This window comes from Saccopteryx bilineata, chromosome 2 (genome assembly GCF_036850765.1).
Source record: "Saccopteryx bilineata isolate mSacBil1 chromosome 2, mSacBil1_pri_phased_curated, whole genome shotgun sequence".
NCBI classification, from domain to species: Eukaryota; Metazoa; Chordata; class Mammalia; order Chiroptera; family Emballonuridae; genus Saccopteryx; species Saccopteryx bilineata.
The window spans coordinates 266,303,402-266,321,295 of record NC_089491.1 but is presented as its reverse complement, the minus strand read 5'-3'; the positions used below and the strand labels follow the sequence as shown (position 1 = coordinate 266,321,295).

General features: G+C 48.5%; 1 long non-coding RNA gene across 3 annotated transcripts; it reads left to right on the top strand.

Annotated features, from left to right (window-relative positions):
* The first annotated feature begins 4,293 nt into the window (after positions 1-4,293).
* LOC136323233 (uncharacterized) lies at positions 4,294-17,475 on the top strand. 3 transcript variants are annotated; one of them, XR_010728944.1, is made up of 6 exons: positions 4,294-4,407; positions 6,912-7,054; positions 7,405-7,558; positions 8,103-8,160; positions 14,719-15,503; positions 16,774-17,475. It is a non-coding gene; the product is annotated as an uncharacterized lncRNA (long non-coding RNA). The 3 variants fall into 3 exon arrangements; XR_010728943.1 differs by lacking the exon at positions 8,103-8,160; XR_010728945.1 differs by lacking the exons at positions 8,103-8,160; positions 14,719-15,503.
* The last annotated feature ends 419 nt before the right edge of the window (positions 17,476-17,894 follow it).

Genomic DNA, 17,894 nt, shown 5'->3' with positions numbered 1-17,894 from the left:
AATGCTCCTGGAAATCAAAGTTGCCTTAAGTATCTCTTGGGGGAAACACTAGGTTGACGGAGATGCTCTAGTGAACTTCTTTTCCTTGATTTAAGGAAAGAAAGGATATGGGTCACTTTTAAGGATTCCTTCTCTGTTTTTACTAAAAGCTTTGTTTATTTGTTTTCCCAACAGGTCCACCATGACAATTAACTGGAACCGCTGGACTCCTCCCGGGAGGTGATGGCTCTAGCGGTCATGAACCCCTCATGTATGTATGTGCACGGCTTTTGATCCTGTTGTGAAAGGTTGGAGACCATGGGTCTCGCAGGAGCGGCTTTGTAACCAGAATGCTTGTGCTCCAACGCCAGCCCTCCACCTCACAGGCGAACTCCCCCTGGCGGGTCCTGTACATCATGGGGGCTTCTGCCAGGGCTGTTGCGGGGTCTTCCGAGATCATCTCCATCAGCGGTTTTCAACTGTCGTGCTAGAAGAATTTTTCAAATATGTAATAGTGACTGTTTAGGTCAGGGGACATGACCTCCTTTCCTTTAGAATGTCAAATTTAAAAAAAATGACAACAGTCCCTGGCCGCGTTGCTCAGTTGGTTAGAGCTTCGTCCCGACATGCAAAGGTCGACAACCAAAGTGGAAAAACAGATCAATGTTCTCTCTCTGTCTCCGTCTCTCTCCCTCTCTACCTCTCTCTCTAAAAATCAATCAATAAATTAATTAAAAATGACAACAGCCAACACAATAGTATTCATCCAGTGTGAATGAATCAAAGTTATACCCATTTCTTTGTCAGCTCGGCAAAACATATAATACATATTTTAGTGTGCCGCAGAACTTTTGTAATTAGTTTATGTGTGCCAAGAGATGAAAAAGGTCGAAAATCGCTGGTCTACACACGCGCCCTCCTGGCTACAAAGGTCAGCATGCACATGTGTCCTCTGAGAACCGCAGCCAGACCCCCAGTCTCTTTCCCCCTCCTCATCACTGCACGCCACCTGTACAGGTGGTTCCCACCCTACAGAGAAGGAAACTGAGGCCAGCGCCCCTGATCAGTGATTGAAAAGGGCTGGACCTGGGAAGTAGAAGGGAAAAGAGAAAAAAAACAAAGATAAAATCGTGCTTCTTTGTTCGCCTTCCAGAACTCAGACTCCCGACTCTCCGAAGCGAGCATTACGTGGAGTTCTGGAATGTTGTTCGGGAGGAAGACAGCTCTCCCATCCTGCCATGCTTTTCGCTCTCCTCTGCTTCCCACCTGCTTGTTGCTGTCTGCTGGTGTCACACCTTCTGCACACTCGGAGCTCAGAGCAGAGTGGGACTGGGTGAAGCTGGGGCTCCATCTGCCTGCCTGCTTTCTGGGGGGGAGGGTGTCTGAAGGTAACTCAGTACTGGCACCTTTGCCAGGAGCTTGAGAAGCCTTCTGCAGTGCCACCCGGCTCCCATCCTCTCTCGGCAGAACAAGCCGACACCAAATCCAGCCCCTGGTGCCACCCGGCCAGATGGCAGGGGAAGCAAAACAAAAGTGACCTTGTTAGCAGAGTGTGTCTTCCCCGGGAGAAGCTATTTTTGTTGTGGTTGTGAACTGAAGTTGTCTCGGCTGAGTTCGCCTTCCCTACGAGGGTTGTGGAATGTTAATTTGTTCCAAAGTTCAGTATTTTGATTAGAACCAGGAGTGCCAGATTTTGTCAGAAACGTTTTGGAAGGAGGTAGGCTAGTGTGCACTTGCTCTCAGTCTCTCCCTCTCCCTCTCTCTCTCCTTCTCTCCCTTGGATGCCGTACAAAGTAAATGTTGTTGCAGCAGCTGCTCTGGGGGAACAGCCCGTTGCAAATGGAAGCCGGGGGGTGAACTGCCTCCTCCCTCATATGTATCCATGACTTCATCGCCACAGAGGCACAGACCGGGGACAGAAGTAGAGCAACACCGTTAGGACATGCCCTGGGTTTGCAGAAACAGAGGAAAGAGCCCAGTACAGCGCCTGGAACACAGGGGTCCTCAGTGAGTCAACGCGTGCGGATCGGGGAACAAGCTTCGCCGGGGGTGGAAGCCAGCAGTTTCTGCAGCCAAGAGGTCAGGTTTAAAGGCAGTTCTGGATTCTGAAAACCCTCTTTCTCTTTTCTTTTTAAAGATTTTATCTATTGATTTTAGACAGAGAGGAGAGAGAGAAGAGAGAGAAAGTAGAAAGGAGAGGGAGGAGCAGAAAGCATCAGCTCATTATTGTTTCTCCTATGTGCCTCGACCAGGCAAGCCCAGGTTTTGAACCGGCGACCTCAGTGTTCCAGGATGATGCTTCATCCGTTGCACCACCATAGGCCAGACACCTTCCGTCTTTCTTTGTCTCTGGTTCCCTTCCCCTGACCATCTCCCCTTTCTCTCTCCCTCTTTTAATGAGTTAGGAACCCAAGTAATGTGTGACTATCTTCTGAGTTACAACACAAACACAGATGAATGTGCCCGGAACCCCTGGCCTCGATCCTCGCCCCACTCACCCGCTGGCCCCTACCCCCTCGCTGCTTTGCCTACCAGGAAACAACACCTTCGCTTGGGGGCGGGCTGAAACTCGGCTGTACCCAGGCTGCTCAGGCTGCATTTCTGTACCTCTTTCTTCCTCTGCCTGATCTAAAGGGGCCTCGGTTAGGGGTTCAAAAGGGCCAGGCAGCCTGTGAACGGTCTTCTCCAGCAGGGAAGTCTGGGTGCCCTGGGCCGCTCCCTCATCCACTTGGCCAGCGTGAAGGCTTGACAGGCTTCTCTCGGGTACTGAGGAATGCAGTAGCACAGCCCCCGGGCAACCACCGTTTAGGAGCAGAGTGAGTCTGCAGCCAGACCTGGCTCTCCAAGATGCCTACGCACTCTCGGCCTCGGATCAATACTTGGGGAAGAGGAACAGATGCCTGCACTGTGCACGCGGAGGCTGCCGCTGCTGCTGGAGGCTGCGGCTCCAGAGGGGCCTGGCCGGCCTCCTCCCCTCCCGTTCCCCCTGTGGGGCCAGGGGGACCAGGCCAGCTCTGCCGCAGCCTGCCATCTGCTGCCGCACACATCTGCCGCCTTCCGTGCCAACCAGCCGTCTGTCCTTCGTCCCCCTCCCTCCCGCAGCTCCTCCTCCTCCTCCCTCCCCTGGGAAGGTCATTAAAATGGGTGTGCAGATGTTCCAGATGCTTCCCGGCCTGTCCAGGCACAGGCAGCCAGCACTTCCGCATCGGGACCTGGGCAGCCCGATCTGCAGGCCCCCAGGTAGCTCACAAGGGTGCCCTGCTTTGAGAAAACCCACTAGGAACAAAGTCCACCCCTGCAAAGCAGACACCTGTGAGCAAAGTGTCTACACTGCACCGTGACCATTTTAACCAATTTAATGATTTCTTTGTGCCACTGGTTCTAGACTCGTGACAGGCACAGGGATTGGGTCACCTGGGAGCTTTATCCACCGTCAGCTGGCCAGTCCCAGCCAAAGCAGATTCGGGAAGTTACTGAGAGATGTCCGGCCCAGAAAACGCTAACGGAACCCCTCCTCCGTCGCCACCACAGCTATCCTTGCACATTTCGGTTGTGATTTTAAAATCCGTAGATACCTACATAACGGGGAAAGGACGGTCTCTTCAACCAATGCTACTGGGATGCCCACATGCCAAGGAATGAAGTCGGACGCTTCCCTGACACCATATACAAAAACTAACTCAAAATAAAGACCTAAGTAAGACCTTAAACTACAGAACCCCTAGAAGAAAACATACGGGAAAAGCTCCAGGGCCTTGGACGTGGCAACGACTTCACGGGCATTATTACACCAGAAGCAGAGGCAACAAAAGCAAAAACAGACAAAGGAGACTGCCTCAAACTTAAACACTTCTGCACATTGCGGGGAAACAATCAACAGAGTGAAAAGGCAGAAGGAATAAAACACAAGGCGTGGTCTTGAGCCTCAAGTTGTTGCCTGACTAGTTGATCTATATACTAACCATCCACTACCTTGTCAATAAGGCTAATCAACGTTGTCAGAAGCAAGCACATCCCAGGATGGAAAGGATAAAAATAAAAATGGAACTCAGACCCAGGCATATAGGATACAGAAGGGGGACTTCATCAGCCACTTGGGTGACAGATGGAAACACTGCACCTTTTGGCTCCCACAATAACCAGAATAATTCTGGCATAAGCGAGGAAGGGGACAAAACAAGAACCAGGGTGGGGCGGGAGTAAGTAAACAAGCCAAACAACCCAACAAGTTACAAGAGGCACGACAGTTGCCACGTGGCGCTGTGCCGGAAGGAGAGCGCCCGGCACCTGCAGCCGGGTGTGGCTGCAGACATTCAGAAGGGTGAGCAACGTCCACGGCAGGCTTTGAGAGCTGGGCTTCCCCGAGACGGACCTCCGCTTCACTCCCAATCACGTCCTCGCCTCTCCAATTAAATAGCAGCCGACAAGGTGAACCACGTGTGCAGGTTGAGGGGGGGAACCATACTCTCAGGGGAAAGAGGTCGGAGTCAGAGCTGGGATGTAAGGTTGATGTTTTATGCTTTATTTCTTCTGGGTATTCGTGAGTCTTAGGGTGGTGAACGCAGACCACGTGTTCCCTCTGAGCATTTTGGGCTGTGTAATTATCATCTGCGTCCAGGCGGGGTTTGGGGAGAGGAGGATGGCTAGGAGGGTGGCTAGAGTATGTCCTTTCCTTTGCAAGTACTTGGAGGCTACCCCCCGGCAGCTTTGGAAACAGGCCTGTGGAATGCAGCCTGTCGTTAGGACACCTGGCCAGGCAGACCTGGGCACGACCACTTAATACACACATATCATGAAAGGGGGAGAAGGGTGGGGAGCAGAGGGAGAGGGAAAGGGAGAAAGAGAATTGCCAATTCCTCAGAAACACAGGAAAGGAAATCCTCTGGTCTGGGTTTGGGTTCCGAGTGACTCCCACACTGAGGAAACTCCCTAAGATCCTGAACCCACTGTGACTCCGTTTCTCCCTCGTGTGTTTTCAGGATGTCACCAGGTTCCTTATCAGACACATTTCTCTTCCTCAGACTCGTGCATGACTGCGGCCTCAGGGATGGTACTAATGGTGAAGCGCATCCATGCTACTTAATATTCTGAAATGTGATTCGTGACTGCTTTAACAGAACCTGCCCCTCCCCACCCCGCTCAGCCCTCCCTGGGGAGCTCCGGTTTTACTCATTCCCATTCTACTGACAAGGAAGCTGAAGGTAGAAGGCAAATGTCTCTTGTCAACCAGCCAACAGCTGACAACTCCACGACCAAAGATTCCAACTTCTGTTATTTCTTGAATCCCTTTAGACCAAGGGTTGTCATACTGCAGCCCGCAGGCTAAACCAGGTCCAATGTCTGCAAGCTAAGAATGGTTTTTACATATTTAAATGGCTCGGGTAAGAAAAAAAAAAGTGAAAGAAGACGATTTCATGACACGTGAAAATGATTTGAAATTAAAATTTCTGTCCATAAAGAATTTTATTGACCAACAGCCATGCCGGTTCATTACATGGCACCCATGGCTGCTTTCCTGCCTCAGTGGAGTTCAGTAGTTGCAGTAGAGGTTGCGTGGCCTGAAAAACTGAAAATGTTTACTGTCTGGCCCTCTTTAGAAAAGGCATTCCCCAGTGACCTGCCGTGTTGGATGCTGGAGGTTGTGACCTTCCATGGGAACTACTCTTAGTTTGAGAGCTGCTCACCCAAGATTCTCTGCCCTCCCCACAGCAACCCTCATCCAAGGAGGTGCAAAGGCCCAGCTCCCTGTCTTCCACATGTGATATTTCTGAAAGGCCATCTCAGCTCCAGGGAGGCCCTGCACCTGCCCAGTCCTGTCCTTACTTCCTTAGGGATGCTATTCCCAAGAACACGTGCCCATAAAGCTACATGAAATCTCTGTCTCAGGATTTGTTTCCTGACCCAGTCTAGGATGGGGCATATAATGAAGTTCAGGGAAAATACTGTCTTTTTTGCTCCGCTAACCAAAGACTTGCCACCGCGTCTCCATCTCTTCTTAAGGTGGGGGTATCATTAATGCCTGATCAATCCCAAGCTGGTTTTTCTGTTGGTCCGATTTAATAGAGAGAATATGGGTACACTTTGGTACATTTCTGGTCAGCTTTTCCTATTGATACCTTCAGAATGCCCCTTTTTGAAGCATTAAAAATTTCCCACTGCTCTGGGGGAAAAGTCACACTGATTTGTATAGCCCATATGGTCCTGCTTTCTTTCTAGCTTCACTTTACCCATGTGCCCCCTTGTTCTCTGACTCTCTTTGGATGTTAGTGTCTTCTACCACAGTTCCTTTGCTTATGTTGCTTCCATTGCCTCGACCCCACTTCATCCCTGGTTCACTGAGTTAACTCTTGTTTAGACTTCAGACCTCAAGGCAGTCATCTCTTCCGCAGGGCAGCTTTTCTGGGTCTGATTTCCTCATTAGATACAGCAAGTGCAGTGTCCAAGGCCCACATTCCTTTAGGGGTCCACGAAGAAAAAAAGCTTAATTTCTTTTAAAATTAGAAAAAGAACAGAGATTGTAATAATGACTATATAATGATGAATCCAGCTTGGATTTATACTAATGCAGCTGTCAATGCAATTTTTAAAAATAAGAAGAGGCCCCATCAAGTTGTGAATAATGCACCCCTGGCCTTTCTAGGCCTCCACTCAACCTCCCAGCACCCCTAGGTCAGGGCTTCCTATAAAATGCTTTCACTGTGCCCCGGGCTCTTCCACCAGAGCACTTAGCACAGTTGGCATTTGCATTTGTCCCTTGAACTGTGAGCTTGATGAGAGCAGGGACTGTGCCCGACTTACTTTCCACCCGTCATCATGACGAACTCGGGGCTGCAGGTGTGACTAAGGGAAGGCAATCCAACTGCATAAGTTATCCCACTTTTTAAGCAAGAACACTCATACCAGCTACTTTTCACTGCCCGCCTCGCCTGCAGGTCCACGGGGAGGGGACAGGACGGAAACCCGGAGGAAAGACTCACAATGGACACGGGAGAATGGACGGTGCCAAGCTTCTCCCCTTGGGGAGCAGGGGCGAGGGGCAGCAGCGATGGAGCATAAACAAACATTTCCTTGTCTGGTAGGTCATTCTGTAATTATGTGCAGGTCAAGTGCTTTAGACTCCCGGAAGTCAGACAATATCTGCTTCCAGAGGCCATTAATGCTCAAGGGCCCCTGGAGTGAAGAGCGACTTTCATTGGAAGGTCTTGTCCTAGGCAGGCAGGAAGCGAGCTGACCGCCAGTCCAGAGTGAAACAACGTAGCAGCAGAAAAGCAATAGGAAGGGGCGCTGACCTCAAAGTTCGGAGAAGAGGAAGGGGAAACAAACAAATATATGAGCCTGGGGAACTGGCCAAGAGCAGCCCAAAGCCCCAGGCCAGGGGCTTGGGGGGACGAGGGGGTGAGGACAACTCTGACTCTGTGCTCTTAGAAGGAGCTGGCAGGAGTACTGAAGGCTGGTGCTTTCGCCATCGGACATCCTGCACAACCACGGGCACTCTCCAAGGACGGAGAGCGCGTGGCGCCAGTGAGGGGTTGGACAACGGGAGGCCGTGTGGACAGGGCACATGAGGCCATCGCCAGAGGTGAGACTCAGCGTTTGCCACCTTGCTGCCCTCATGCGTTTCCACTCGGCAAAGATGGCGGGGATTTCTCGGTTGGTTCTCAGCACCGCGGCTGCAGTGCTCCGGGAGGGATGGGGCTGGAGGGTAGTGAGGGTAAAGGGGAGGCCTGTCTGACAGCCAAAAAGATAAAATTTAACCACACACACAAAACCCCCGACTGGTAGCAAACAGGATGGACAGGTGGCCGCGGGCCAAGACCCTTTGGGTTCCCGTCTGACTTCAGCTCAGCGGCACGGGAGCCAGGGCTTCCCTTTGCCGGAACCGGGCAGATTATGGGAAGAAGCACCAGCATTCTTAAAATTCTCCTGTCCTCACAGACCTAAAATTAACGTGGCTGTTTATAGAGCTGGCGGTGGGTTTGGAATATCACAGTGGTGAATAACATAATAAAAATCCAGTGATCCGGTATCTGAAGTGCAGTTATTTCTGCCTACAGCTACCAACTACAAACGCATTTAATAGGTCATAATGATTAGTGATTATGTCACTGCCCTTTGTGTTCAAGGATGAAGATGATTGATGTTGTCCCTGCATGTGGCAAAGATCACCAAAGAATGAACCATGTAATCTTTTTCTTTAAATAGATCTTTTTTTTTTTTTTTTTGGAGATATCATTCACACACCATACAATTCAATGGTTTTTGGTATATTCTCAGGATTGTACAACCCATACCACAATCTACTTTTAGAATGTTTCTGTCTTCCCTAAAAAAAAAACAAAACAAAAAAAACAAAAAAACAATAGCCGTTAGTCCCAAGTTCCCCTTCCTTCACTCCCCCCCCCCCCGAAACCACTAATCTCCCTTCTGTCACTGTGGCTGTGCTCATTCTATATATTTCATATAAATAGAATGGTACACTGTGGTGCGGGACCGGCTTCTTTCACTCGGCATGTTTTCAAGGTTCATCCATGTGGTAGCATCCATCAACGCCACATCCCTCGTTTTCATTTCCAAATATTATCCCATCATGCAGACACGCTACATTCTGTTTATCTATCCGCTGATGGACACCTGGGTTGTCTCCACTTTATGGCTGTTGCGAATAGCGCTGCTGTGAACATGTGTGTGTATGTTTTTGTGTGGACATGTGTGTTATGATTTCTTTTGCAATATACCTAAGAAGTAGAATTACTGGGTCACATGGCAACTCTCTGTTTAACTTTGGGAGGAAATAGCAGACTTTTCCTCAGCAGCTACCTCGTGTTACATTCCTACCAGCAAGAGGAGTGTTCCCATTTCTCCACATCCTCCCCTATACTTATTACCCCGTCCATCTTTATTACAGTCACCCCAGCAGGGAAGTCTCACTGTGGATTTCATTTGCTTATACCTAACGTAAGGAGGTTGAACATCTTTTCATGTGCTTATTGGCCATTTGTATATCTTTTCTGGAAAATGTCCACTCAAGTATTTCGCTAATTTTTCAACTGGGTTGCCTTTTGATTTAATGAATTGCAAATATTTTTTTATGTTGTCGGATATAAATCTCTTATCAGATATATGATGCACAAGTATTTTCTCCCACTCTGTGAGGCGTCTTTCACTTTTTCTTGATAGGATCATTTACAACACAAAGTGTTTTTATTTTGATAGTCCAATTTATTTTTCCTTTTGTCACTTGTGCTTTTGGTATCACATCTAAGAAACCACTGCCTAACTCAAGGTCACGATGATTTACAGCTATATTTTCTTCTAAGTATTTTCGCAGCTTTGGCTGATACTTAGGTCTTTGGTTCATTCTGAGTTAACAATTTTTATATACGGTGTGAGATGTAAGTCCAAATTCAACATTTGCATGTGGCTATTCAGCAGCCCCGTCACAATATGTTGAAAAAAAGTATTTTCCCCAATTGAATGGTTCTGGCACCGCTGTCAAAAATCAATTGGCATAAATCTAAGGGTGTATTTCTGGACACTGCACTTTATTCCATGGTCCTACATGGATAGCTGTATGCCAGGCCCACACTGGGTTGATTACTGAGGGAGTTTTGAAATCAGAAGTCCCCCAGTTTTGTTCTTCTGCAAGCTCATTTTGGCTAGCTGGACCCCCTCTTCCCCCCCCTCCCCCTGCATTTCAGTGTTTACTTTAGGGTCAGCCTGTCAATTTCTACAAAGAATCCAGCTGGGATTTTGATAGGGATTAGGGATTAGCCGGAACACTATGTCGCTCCTAACACCAAAATAAACTCCAAATGGACTAGTGTTCGACTGAAAAAATTAAAACCATAAAAAAGTCTAAGGAGAAAAAAAGTGGGTCATTAAAAATACATATAAGCGTGGAGAGAAAAAGGCAAACACGAAACCCAAAGGCCGTAAGAAAAGATGGACAGATCCAGCTACATAAAAATGAAAAGCTTCTATCTGGTGAAAAATATATATATAAACACAAACAAGAAACTGGAAAAAACCGGCAACACATTTCTTTTGAATTCAGAGAGCTCTTATATACATCTCTATGAAAAGGACAAAGCCAGAACGCAAAACGTACGAAGGACACACACAAAAAAAAACAAACCCAGTTCATAAAAGAAAAATGGCCAATAAACCCATGAAAAAAAAAATGCACTCATAATGCAGGCAAATTAAAATGAGCCGATTTTTCAGCAGTCGGATTGGCGAAGATTAAACAGGTGGATGGGGCCCGGGGCGGCTGAGGACGTGAGCCCAGCGCTTGCAGTCTGGGGGGAGGGTAAACCGGTGCAGCTGTTTGGAGCGCAATTCAGCAGTACCCACTAAAGTTAAAGGATGCACACCCCGTGACCAGCGGTCTACTTCCAGGAATTTACTCTACAGCTACGTTGGCTTGGGTACTCCGAGACCTACAATCCGTGGATGTTTCAGCAGCCTCGCTATTTGTAAGAGGACATTCGGCATAACCCACATATCCATCAACAGGCAAATGACGAAGTAATTAAAATTAAGCAGGCAGCAACATGAAAGAATTAAGAGGTCTATATGGGCTAATCCGGAAAGATCTCTGAGATACGCTGATATGAAAGGGGGAATAAAAAAAAAAGGCAAGAGCAGAAGATTGTCAGCCCAGCCCTCCAGCAGCAGCGTCGCCTCTCCGCTTTATTTGTCAGGGCTGACTTACTAACTGAATGGCCCTGGGTAAGTCCCTCAATCTCTCCATGCCTCAGTTTCCTCCCTGGTGAATGGGGACTACACACAGTGCCCCCGCCACAGGATTAAATGGATTCATGCATAGGTAACCTTTAGAAGAGTTCATGGTACCCGGCAAGCACGATCTGAATTCTGAATTTTTTTTTAAAAAACCCATTATTACAGAACAAAAGAGCAAGAAGTACAACAGTGCCGATAACGTGCTATATAGCTTCGTAGTTAAAAGAGAAAGAACACATGCAGGTGTAATTGGTCTGCCTGTGCGTAACCATCTCTGTATAAACACAAGCAGACGGTGACACTGGGAGAGGACACAGCAGCTGGGGACCGCAGTGGGGGACAGAATGTTGTGCGCGTGTTAACTAGGCAAAAACAGATAAAATAAAAAATTAATAAAGAAGTGTATACATAAATATGTAACCTCATATATGGACAGAAATTTTCAATACAAGAATTTGTAACAGCAGTTACATCTTAAGTGCCATGAGTTGAAAGGAGACTTAACTTTCATCTTTTATGCCACTCAACCTTTTTTTTTAAACTTATATGCATATATGAGCTTTATAGCAAAAAGTTAAAAAGCACATCCAAGAAAAAAAGAAGAGGAAAGGAAGGGAGGGAGGGAGGAAGGAAAGGAGGGAGGTTGATTGGGAAGGAGGGAGGGAGGGAGGAAAGAAAGAAAGGAAGAAAGAGAGAGAGAGAGAGAAAGAAAAGAAAAGAAAAGAAAAGAAAAGAAAAGAAAAGAAAAGAAAAGAAAAGAAAAAAGAAAAGGAAGAAAAGGCCCTTTGGGCCTTGCTGGAGAGGAGAGGCTCCTCCTGCCTGAACAGCTGGCCCCACAGGGAGCCGGCAGAGCTGGGTGGGCGGCACTGAGAGCGCGGTTCCAGGCTGCAGTCTGACACAGAGTATTTCTCCCATCCATCTCCCATCTGTAACAGAATCAATATCCACTTAAAAACCTCTGCTGGCTTCCCAGTGCCTACAGGAAAAAGTCCAAACTCCGTAACACAGCGTGAAAAGTCCTTTGCAATGTCCCCTCCACCTCCCCAGCTCCATCTTCTATGCTCTGGCCATATGAAGCTGTGCGAGGCTGGGGAGAGTGTGGGAAGGCGGGGAACGGCAGACCTGGGCTGGGGTCTCAGTTCTCCACTCACTAGCCTTGGCTTTGGCCAAACAATGCAGTCTCTCCCAGCATCATCTGAAAAACAGGGCTAATACCCCCCACTTTTTGGAGAACACTGGAGACTTCATTGAGATGACATACCTTGAGCAGCTGGCTTTCCTGAAACTGAAGCTCACAGGCACTCAGAGGGAGATGGCCTCCTCTTTGCAGAGGGTGAAGCCCTGCGCCTATCTGTTGCTGGGGGTCGTATAAAAAAGGCAGGGGTCGGAGCTCCATAGAACTGGGAGTAATTCTGACCGTGCTACCTGACTTCCTGTGAATGCAGTTAGCACACCGTTTGGTATACAGGATGGCATGCCATGATCAAATGGTGCTGTCGGGTGGCTCTGGCACTTCTGTCACCTCTGCTGGTCTTTGCAGAAGCTCTTCCTTCTGCCCCCAATTTCTTCCTTTTCTATCTGGCTAACTTCTCATGAAACCCTCCTTGATTCCCCCTTTGCATTCCCATACGATTTATTCATTCACTTGCCCAGAGTGACGCTCACCCCTCTGTATTATAATCACGTGACAGGCCATGGGCCATGTCTTCTTTAACACTCAGTCCAGATGTGGGCAGAGTAGGTGCTCAGCAAAAGTTTTCTGAGCAAATACGACCTTCAGTGAACCTCTGGGCACCTTTATCATGTTCACCTAGAGAAGGGGATTAACAGAGAGAGAATAGGCTTCCAATCCAAGAAAGCGGAAAGAGCTGCGTTGACTCCCAGTGGCTGGTCTGTTGTCTAAAAGGAAAGTCGCACAGACCTTTTTGCGTGGGTTTCATAACACTTTGCCATTTCTCACTTATAAGACGTCCCTTTAATGCACACCTGTTTGCATACAATGTAACCCCTGGGCACAATATCGCTGCCTTCTCTTTCAAATGAAATGTTTATGAAGACGTGGCAAGGCAAGGGGAAACATTCAGCTTTCCAATTACAGACGCAGGGAGGCAGCAGCACCTGAGAAATACCAACCCTGCTTTCTTCCTGTCTGCGACCCCGGCAAATGTCAGAACAGATGTTTCAAAATTGTGTATAAAAATAAACAAACCGACAATAAAGGGCTCTCTGGCTGGCCCCCACACACCCAATGGCAGCCTGGAGTGTGGTTATATGGCTGTAGTCTGAGGTCCACGTGGGAACACATGTCTGTAATGACCCATTGGGTGGGGATAGAGCCCTGAGCTCAGGGACGGGCACTCTCCACTGCCTGCCTCAGAGGGAGCTTCTGGGGTTTTGCATCACCCTGTGATCTGAGTCACTCATAGACAGAGAGTCAGGTAGCACGGTCAGAATTCCTCCCAGTTCTATGGGGCTCCGACCCCTGCCCTTTTTATACGACCCTCAGCAACAGATAGGCGCAGGGCTTCACCCTCTGCAAAGAGGAGGTCATCTCCCTCTGAGTGCCTGTGAGCTTCAGTTTCAGGAAAGCCAGCTGCTCTCGCTGTCACCTCTGCCCAAGCAACTCGGCTTTCTTCAGACAAGAGGAGAGCTGTTCCTAGAGAAGCCATGCCCTAAGGCAAGGGAGGAGGTGGTACTGCCCCCTAGTGTTGGACGAACCACACACACCTCTGCGGCTCAGCAGCTCTGCACAGGGGTTTCAGAAGGCATAGGCCTTCTTAGGATGCCTCTTTCCCTTTAAGGCTGCCCTGCATATCCATTTTAACCAGATTTAGACTTAATAATGGAAAAGCACTCTGTCATTTACCCTGTCGTCCATCCAGAATTCTAGAGGTGGCCCTGGCCCAGCAGTCATTATGCACAAAAGAGGCCATGTGTGCAAGTGCCCAGCAAAGTCCTGGCAAGCCAATGGGCACTGGGAGTTAGTGGAATGAGATTCCAGGGCAACCTTCCCTTTAAAAGGCATGTCCATCAACCTCAGTACAGAAGAGGCTCTGGTCCCCGGCACATCTGTGCTGAGGCACAGTGTTCTGGGCAGGCCAATGCTGCCCCGACCCCATCTATGCATGCAGAAGGGCTCACCCACACAGGGCAGGAACTCCATCTCTGCTTGGGGGCTGAGGGCGGCTACATCTAATGGGGAAAACCTGAAGTTCTTATATAATCGATGCAAGATGTCTTTTTTTTTTTTTTTTTTTTTTTTTTTGGATCAGTTAAAAGATTTTCTGGTCTTCGTCCTACCAAAGAGATTTTCTGTAAGTTTTTTTTTTTTACAATAGAAGTGCTCAGTCATCGGAAAAGAATACAATTCCAGATAAGCTCATGCCTTCAAAAAACAGAATCTGGGGCCTCCCTCTCCTACCCACCCCCCTCCTCCAACAAGGCACAGGTCCCAGTTTCAGAACACTTTCTGCAACTCTCTGGAAAGTTCCCTGACCCTTGTTTGCCTTGGTTTCTCCCACCTATAAAGTGGAGCCATACTGGCTATGATTCATAATGAGACTCAAGGAAAACTGAGGCTGTTAGAGCAGCTTTTGAGCATCCTAGACTAGGAATTCTCACTATGATAGCTTGTTTCGCCTTCAAAGCACTATAGCATTAACCAGATCTGCCTAATTACATTGCAGAGAAATTGCTTGCATTTATTTCACTTGAATGTGACAGAAATTGAGGTAGTCATGGTCAAAAATATTCCTGCACTGGAGAGATAGACAAACTCTCAGTGTTATCTGATTATCAATGAAGGTTGTGTGTGTGTGTGTGTGTGTGTGTGTGTGTTTTAAGGTCTAAACACTGGGTGCACGAGAAAAGAACAGTGTCTTTGTGCAATATGCCAGCTGTCATGGGATTCTAGGCAAGATATTATTTCTGATAAATAGATATGGACAATAGATAATGTCTATATTAATATCACTAAAATGTGGTCCTCTGTTGCAGCTCACCCGAGACGGAGACAGGGACGACAGTGTATAAAGAGGCAGATGCCAGACAAGAGACTTTCTTCTTGTGACAGTTTGAGCTCCCCACTGCAATTAACTTTTTCTCCCCCTCCCTCTCCTCCTTCATCTCATGCAACACGGTTCAGAAAAAAGGGGGACTGTATTTTCCTCCTGCTGATGGAAGTTGATTAGCAGTCAGGTGGAGTGATGCTCAGGGGACAACACAGCGGATTAATTAAATCACTTCTACTGGCTAAGTGGTGACACTTTGATTTATAGCAGAGCTCACTCAACCAGACAGCAGCTTTTCTTGCATGCCGGAGGAAGAAGGACCAAACTGGCCAGTGGTTGGAGGCCAAGGGCTCTGCAAACTTTAAAGACAAGCATCCTAGTCATTAAAGCAGATGCCCCCGCTGGGCTCCTCTCTCTGGGGTTGGGGGACCTGCAGGCCCGGGAGAGGAACCACAGAGAATGGAGCGGCTGAGGCAGGTCAGTAATCGAACAAGGAGCTGGTGGGTCTGTGTCAAAGCACACAGAACTCAGTGACACCCCTGCAGAAAAAAGCAAAGCAGGCTTGAAAGAGTTCAGTGCGATTTTCTCCAGGTCTGTCTCTACCCAGTTGTGTGTTAGCATGGCACCTTGGCTCGTCCTGAAGACACAGCCCCTGTGACAGTCCTAGCTCACTGACTTGGGGGCATTCCTGACTATTTCCCACTAAAGCACGGGGTCTTCGCAATGAGGAGCCTTCGGACCAGAATGTACACGACAGCTGTGCTGCTGCTGGTATGTTTTCTGTTATGAGCTGGAGAGAGATTTTGTGGCCGATCCACCCTTTGCTTAGGCTGCTAAGAAGCTTGGTGGCGAACACACAGCCCACACTGCGGGCCTCTCACACACTTCTGTTTATGAACTTTCTTTATCTGGGAAACTTTTGCTTATCTTATCTTAAAATGTTTTGGGGGGAAGCTGCCTCCAGTTCCCTGAGGAGTGAGATAACTGGGATAGGAGTCAAAGCCCTAGACTTCACAGCATCTAGAGTGAGACCTGGCCTTGCTGACCTAGGCTGGAGTCAAGCGCTTGTGAAGGCACAAATCCTGGGGCCCCCCTTCAGACTTCTGAACCATAATAGCCCAAGACAAAGCCTGGGAATCTTTCTTCTTTAACACATTCCCCTAAGCACTCCCGGAACATTTGAGAAGTATAGTTTCAGAATTAGACAGCACTAAAGACAAATTTCAGTTCGACTAATTAATAGCAGCTGACCTCAAGCAAGGTTCTTCATCTGTCCAGGCTTCCCTTCCTCGGGCATGTAATGGCCTTGGTGAGAATTAAACCAGACGTCTGGACGAAGGTAAACATCTAACACGGCTGGCCACAAACTGTAGGACTCAATACATGGTAGACAGCCCAAACGCCCATCAACAGATGAGTGCATAAACAAATGTGCTACCTACATAAACAGAATATTACTCAGCCATAAAAAGGGAGCTCTGGCACCTGCTACAACATGAATGAACCCTGAGGGCATTATGCTAAGTGAAAGAAATCAGACGTGAAGGAAGAAATACTGTAGGATTCCACTGGTATGAGGTCCCCAGGGTAATCAAATTCATAGAGATGGAAAGGCAGAAGGCTGGTTACCAAGGGCTGGAGGGAAAGAAAATGGGGAGTCAGTGTTTAATGGGACAGAGTTTCAGTTCTGAAAAATGAGGAGGGCTCTGTGGACGGGTGGCGGTGGTAGCTGCACAACAATAGGAATGCACTTACTGCCATTGCACTGTACCCCTAATCATGGTTAAAATGGTAAATGATGTGTTTTGTATATTTTATCACACAATAAGGGAAAAAAATGAATGATAGCTACTGTTACCACTAGGACCAACAACAAACCAAATTTATTCGGGGCTCCCCATGCCCAACCTTACCCCTCAAATCCTCTACGATCAATTTAGCAACAAAGCATCTGGCTGAGGGACCAGAGGAAGGGGAACAGATGAGGAATGGCAAAGAAATGACAGCATCTAGCCCTCTGATTGTTTCTTCCTTAACCCAGGGGTCCAGAAAGTCCCCAAGAAGCCACAGAATGCTTATCCCAACTACGAAGGAAGCTGATGCAACATCAAATATTAAAAGGATGGAGGAACCAGCATAGTTTTCCATATAAATGAATCCAACATATATGAAGATTGCGTTTAAAATTCAAATATAATTATTTTTTAAAAGGCATCCTGTGAGCTCTGTCTCTCTCCCAACACTGACACTTCTGGGCCCTTGTCATGCTCCAGTGAGGTGCCTGTTGGCAGCCAGCCCAAAGCACTTTGTAACATGCCCTCCAGATCCTAAGTGAAAACTGATCAAAGAATTGGCACTGGCAAAGACAAGACTGAAATCAGCTCTCAGAGGGGTGGGGCCAGGCTATTGTCCCTCTTTGTGGGAACAGCTGCTTAACGGGGAATTGGAGCGTCGTGATTATAATATGCATACGGACTGCTCTGTTAACAGAAGCCGGCTCAAAGTACTCCAGGGGCCTCCACCTCGCGCTTTGGCAAAGGGCTCAGCGAGGGTGCTGTGTCAAACCTTTTTGAAAATGTCTCCTTGACACGGAGGGTGAGTAAAGGCGCCTGCGAATCTCATTACAGCCCCGTGCCTCCCTCCGCTGTCCGGCTCCCTTGTCCTGGGAGCGGTAGCTGCGCGAAGGTCATTCTGCCCCTGCTCTGGTTTTGGTCAGGACGGGAGCTGCGGTCATCTGAGTGGCCCTGGGACCCCTGCTCCTGAGTCCTACGGAGGAGGCTCATTTGTCTGCAGGTCGGAAGCTGGCTGATCTGCAGGTCCCCCGGGGGCTGGTGGAGCGAGGTTCTCCCAAGTTCGAATAAACGATGCTACCCCTCTGAGCAGTGAGCCTTCCCCGCGCTGGCTGCAGGATGCCTCTCGAGTGGATGAGGAAACGGCAGGCCATCCCCACACCAGGGGCCGCAAGGAGCCCCCAGGACACACCTGACCTCCGGGTTCTGAGGCCAGGGGAGGGGAGCAAACCACGCAGGTGTTAGAGGCACGGCACTGGGTTCTCCTGTGCTCATCTGCCGGGATCCTCCCGCGCCAGCCAGCCTCCCTCTCCGCAGAGACGGAAGCTGTACATCAAGGTTAAACCAACTCCACCAAGGTGTCATTGCCAGA